We start from the raw sequence: 6,371 nt of genomic DNA on the forward strand, positions 1-6,371 counted from the left end.
AATCTTTTTAAAGAATGGAAGCATTTCTTCAACTTCAAAGTCTTTTTTTTTGAGACAGAGTCTCACTCTGTTGCCCCAGGCTAGAATGCTCACAGCAACCTCAAATTTTGGGGCTCAAGCAATCCTCTTGCCTCAGCCTCCCAAGTAGCTGAGACTACAGGCACCTGCCACAATGCCTGGGTAGTTTTTTCTATGTTTAGTGGAGATGGGGTCTTGCTCTTGCTCTGGCTGGTCTCAAATTCCTGAGCTCAAGCCATCTACCGACTTCAGCCTCTCAGAGTGGTAGGATTTCAGGAATGAGCCACCTCACCCAGCTCTTCAAAGTCTTAAATGAAACAACAGGTTATGGCTTTGCGCCTATAGCTCAACCGGCTAAGGCGCCAGCCACGTACACCTAGGGTGGCGGGTTCGAATCCCCAGCCCGGACCCGCCAAACAACAATGACGGCTGCAACCAAAAAATAGCCGGGGGTTGTGGCAGGTGCCTGTGGTCCCAGCTACTTGGGAGGCGGAGGTAGGAGACTCGCTTGAGCCTGGGAGTTGGAGGTTGCTGTGAGCTGTAATGCCACAGCACTCTACCCAGGGGGACAGCTTGAGGCTCTGTCTCAAAAAAAAAAAAAAAAGAAACAACAGGTTATAAAGCAAATGATAAAGATCAAATTATTCCAGCTAACGCGGGGGCAATGGTTTATTTCTGTCTCTGCTAGATCCTAACTGTGTGAACTTGAACAGCTTACAGTCATGCATCACTTAACAATGGGGATGCATTTGAGAAGGGCATCTTAGGTGATTTCATTATTCTGTGAACATCATGGAGTGTACTTATACCACCCAGATGGCAGAGCCAACGGCACACCCAGGCTGTATGTTATAGCCTATTGCTCCTAAGCTGCAAAACTGTACAGCATGTTGCTGTACTAAATACTGTGGGCAAGTGGTACGTATTTGTGTATCTAAACATATGTAAACACATGAAGGTACAGTAAAATAAAAAAGTACAAAGATGGGCTCGGCTCCTGTAGCTCAAGTGGCTAAGGTGCCAGCCACATACACCAGAAGTGGTGGGTTCGAATCCAGCCTGGGCCTGCCAAACAACAATGACAACTACAACGAAAAAATAGCTGGGTGTCGTGGTGGGCGCCTGTAGTCCCAGCTACTTGGAAGGCTGAGGCAGAAGAATCCCTTAAGCTGAGGAGTTTGACATTGCTGTGAGCTGTGACGCCACAGCACTCTACCCAAAGTGACAGCTTGAGGCTCTGTCTCAAAAAAAACAAAAACAAAGAAGTACAAAGATGGTATTGTAATCTTATGAGACCACCATTGTATATGTAAACCATTGCTGACCAAAACATCATTACATGGCACGTGACTGTACCTCATTTCTCTGAAGTTCAACTTCTTCATTTGTAAGACAAGGGTAATGATGCCAACCTAATAGGATTATTACGTGGATCAACTGGAGATAATATATGCACAGCACTTGACATAAAGCCAAGCCTGGCTGTTGTTGTAGTTGTGGCTATGATTGTGATTACCTTCAAGACTCTCTTCACCGATCACAGCATCAAATGGAAATTTCCCAGCCTTGCATTCATGGCCCTGGATCATCTGACCCAACCTGCATTTCCAGGCTTCAACACCTACACTACAGCCAAGCTGAATTGCGATGTTCTAATCTAGTATCCAGCACTACCAGTTCTAAATCTGTGCTCTCCCCAGTGGGTCTCCTCACTCTCCCGGCTCCAAAAGTATACTTTAAAAAATGCTTTTGAATATTTTAAAAAACTGTTATTCTTGAAAATTTCAGAGTACATATACAAAAGTAAAAAGCTGATAAAATGAACCCTCATGTATCTATCATGTAATTACCAACCTTTTCTCCTATGTACCCCAACCTATTTACCTCACTAGATTATTTTGAACCAATTCCCAGTCTAATCACTTCATCTGTCAATTAATCATTATGTTTCTGTAAGGTAAAGACTCTTTTTAAAAAGCATAAATTTAATCATTTCTTAATTTTTATCTATCAATGTTCAAATTTCCTTCATCATCTCATGAATCTTTTTTCTTTCCCAGTTGGTTTGTTCAAGTTGGGACAGACAAGAAATGCATTGCGTGTAAGTACTGTGCCCTTGAATCAGTTTTTATCAGTAAGATTTTTTCTCTTTTTTTCCTTACAATGTTTTTTGCAGGAAATAATAAATAATAAACTGGGTTATCAGTCTTCTAGAATTTCTCATAGGAAAATGGCAGGGGCCTTTGCTAATTTCTTCTTTGCATAATCATTTGCTGTGCTCCCTTTTCCTGAAAACTAGTAGTTAGATCTAGATTCTAGTTTAATCAGATTTTAAGTTGATTTCGGTGAGAATAATTCCTGTGTGGTGCTCTGAGCTGTCTGTTGCATCAGATTGGCAGAGGCATGTCTCTTTATCTCTTCTTCAGTGTTGGACTGACCCATGGGTTCATAGATTGTCAACCTGATCCACATTATGAAGTTCCCATCAACATTTCACCTGACAGGTTTAGCAGCCATTGATGTAAAGAAGAATTTAGCATAAGGATTACTTTGAGCTGCCCTCACCTTTTCTGCCTGAAGCAGGCAGAAATTGCCCTTTGTAAAGGTGACCCTCCTCCCCTTCACCAGGAAGAAGAGATAACTCTTATCTCCGGAGACTTGAGTGTGTATAAACAAACCTGGCTAAATAACCTTTATCCTCCATTAGTTTCTCCTATGCATTTACCATCCCCCAATTTACTCCCCTTCAAAAGCCAAACCCTCTTTCCTTTATTTTGTCACTTTCCCACAATTTATTGACTTTTGTTAAAATGGTATCCAAGCTCTCAAGCTTAACCACTTCTTTGGGTTTTCACTTCTTTTCTGTAAATCTCCCTTGTGCTTGTGTAATAAACATTTTCTCTTGTTGATCTATCTTGTGTCCGTTTAATTAGCTACAGCCCCTGAAGCTAGCAGGGTAGAGGAAAAGTTTCCTTCTTCCCTTACAGTGCTAGTCTAGATCAATTACTTTATAAAGTTTTGAAAAATGATAGCATTATAATTCTGTGTAATTTCTTTTGCATTTATTAGCCCCAAATCGTTATGTAAAGAAAATTAATCGTTGACCCTGAGTTATAATTCATAGGAAAGATGCTGAGTTATAATTCATAGGAAAGATGGGGTAAATACCTGATTTGTTTCTTTCATTTCTCAGTTTTTAAAATGAGTTGGTTCCCAGCAGCCCTCAAAGGTAATCAATGAGTTTATCTTGTGTCATGGCCTCACAGCTCGCAGCAACCTCCAGCTCTTGGGCTTAGGGGATTCTCTTGCCTCAGCTTCCCTAATAGCTGGGACTACAGGTGCCTGCCACAATGCCTGTTGAGTTTTGGCCGGGCTGGGTTCAAACCTACCACCCTCGGTATATGGGGCCAGCACTCTACTCACTGAGCCACAGGCACTGCCCAAGTTTGTCTTGTTTTTTAAGCCCTAATATGTGCCAAACCCAAAAGTTACTTTCCCTAGTTTTCTTGCCCTTGTTCAAGAGTGTTTCCTCTCTTTTATTGATTTAAGCACAGCTTTCTAAGGTATCCAGCACTTTCTCCATGTGCATATCATAAGGATCAGGTGGATCATGAGCCCTTCCAATGCACCGCACTTAACATAATGCCTAAGGCAGTGCTTTCCAAACCTCCTCGTGCATATGAATCATCTGAAAGGTCTTGTCAAAATGCATATCCTGGTGCTTTAGCTCTGGGAAGGACTGAGATTCTGCATTTCTAAAATGTACCGAGTGAGCCTGATTCTGCTGGTCCACAGGGCACACTCTGAGTTGCAAAAGGATACAGAATATGTGAGAAATCTATTTCATTAATTCAATGAGTAGTACCTACTCTGGGGCAGGTTGGCCCTACTGCCTTAAAATGCAAAGGATTTTTTGTACTTTTGTTCATTTACTTTATTAGAGAGTTTGAAGCTTTAATTTCTTCTTTTAAATATGTAATATGCACATAGAAAAAAATGTTTTTCATAAAATCCAAAAAAGTGCACAGTGGAAGTACTCATTCCTCAAAGGTGATGACTGTTTGTTTGTTTGTTTGTTTAGAGACAGAGTCTTACCTTGTCACCCTCAGTAGAGTGCTGTGGCATCACAGCTCACAGCAACCTCCAACTCCTGGGCTTAGGCGATTCTCTTGCCCCAGCCTCCTGAGTAGCTGGGACTACAGGCGCCTGCCACAACACCCAGCTAAAAGGTGATGACTGTTACTTCTGAAGTTTTATTCCAGAGGTATTTTTTGCATATAAGAACTCATATTTGTACTGTATCTTTTTTTTTAACCATATGGCAACACAACAATTTTCCACTTTCTTTTTTTATTTTACTGTATCTCGGAGATTGTTCCTTATCTCGGCATGTATCTCGACATCCTGTTGGGTAGGTGGCACAATGTCCACACAAGCTGGATTGTTGTTTTTATAAAATACACAGTTAAGTGGCTTCCTCCTCATCCCACACCGGTCATTCCGCAGGGAGAACAGGTGTCCTGTCTTTCCTTCTTTGAATCCTCTGAATGACCTGACCCACATTTGTGCAATTTTGTCAATTGCCTATGAGCCAATCTACATCCATCACTCATTTATACAAGCACTTCTACATTTCATTTTCTCTTTTCTTTTCTTTTTTCGGATTCTGGTTTCCCTAGACTCCGGTTGTTTCTTTACTCTATATGCGTGTTCCCTCAGTACTCACAAGTTAGTCAGACATTCTCATGTTTTTATAGCATATTATTGTGAAATACAGCTTAGCTAAGTGTGTATAAAATACATGTTATTAAGGAAGAAGTGGAACATTATAGAAAAGTAGCCTCTGTCACCACCCTCACCCCCACATACCACTCTCCCATCACAGTCACCTCCACCTAAAACAAATTCCAAATTCGGAATTTTGGATTAGTCATTTGGTAACTTTATTTTTTTAATTGGCTCTGAAGATTGAGTGCATCAGACTCACCTAGAGAGCTTGCTGGAACAGAGTGCTGGGCCCCACCCCATTTCTGATACAGTTGCTCTGAATTTGCATTTCTTACAAGTTCCTGGATGATCCTGATCTTGTTGGTCCCGGCACCACACTTTAAGAACTACTGTTTTATCTCAGATCTTCTCTCACCCTTCACGTGATGACTTTAGTCCTCCTGGGATTTGTCTTCCCCTAAAGGCTTAGCCACTCAATAGCTGTCTCTTAGGGACCTGCTCCCCTTCTTCCTCTGCTCCATTTCCTGTCCCTCAGTCTGGGAGTACTCAATCTTTGCTAAGTATTTTACTTGATCGTGGCATTGGACCAGTGTCCATTATTTTCTTCTCTGTAGGTCATCTCATTTATGGATTTCCTCTCATTTGTGTGTATTATTGTTAAGTGATTAGAAATAAGACTATATATAGCATTTACCCATCTGACTCACCTAGTCTGTAAACTCCTTGAAAGAATGAACCAACTTCAATATCCCTATAGTCCATTTCCTCAATTTAGCTGAAGCCCACAGTTCGCAAACTCAGTCGCTTATAAAGCCAAGAGGCAGGGTGAGTAAGTGAAGCTTGCCAGGTGGAAATTTACCTGGAAGTCAAGTCCTAAGTGAAGAGGGGAGCTGCTACTTGAGGTTAAGCCAATTGCAGATCCTTTGTTCTCTTGTTTTCCCATTTTTCAAGAGAAACAAGAACTAATGCCAACTAATTCAGCATTTTAAGTACAGGGAGAAGGTCATACAGGCTACATCTGGTAGAAGCAAAATTGAATCTGGTCCATGTTTCAAGATCTTTGCAGTTAGTGCATGAGAGGATGGATGAATGGATGGGTGGGTGGGAAGTGAATCTGGGTCAGGGTCACTGTGGCAGCAATCTAGTTGAAACTGGAGGCGGGAGGGTGGCAACGTAATATTTACTATCTGCCTGGCCCTGTGCAAGGGGCTTTACGTACTTATCTCATTTGACCTTCATAACACTACCACAAGGTAGTTATTAGTCATTCTTGTTTAATTCCACACTCATTTTACAGATAAAGAAACAGAGGCTTAGAAAGGCCCAAGGTCACACTGCTGCTTTTCTTTATTTATAACCCACCTAATTATAACCCATATGATTTAAGTTGGGTCCTGAACCTTGGATTCCAGATAGCTCTTTCATATGAAATTTCCAGTGGGAGGATGCCAGTAGGTCAGGCAGCAAGTGTGATTTCTTGGGCATCTTACTAAGCGCCTCATAGCTTCATGCTGCTCAAGGATGGCAGCCGGTACTAAGGGTCTAAGACACAGGGGTCTCCTGCTGCCTTGGTGCGTCCTTCCTATTTCCTCCTATTGTCCTACTTACTCTCCTCTCAGATGTCA

The sequence above is a fragment of the Otolemur garnettii genome, unplaced genomic scaffold (genome assembly GCF_000181295.1).
Source record: "Otolemur garnettii isolate 467f Iridium unplaced genomic scaffold, OtoGar3 scaffold00100, whole genome shotgun sequence".
NCBI classification, from domain to species: domain Eukaryota; kingdom Metazoa; phylum Chordata; class Mammalia; order Primates; family Galagidae; genus Otolemur; species Otolemur garnettii.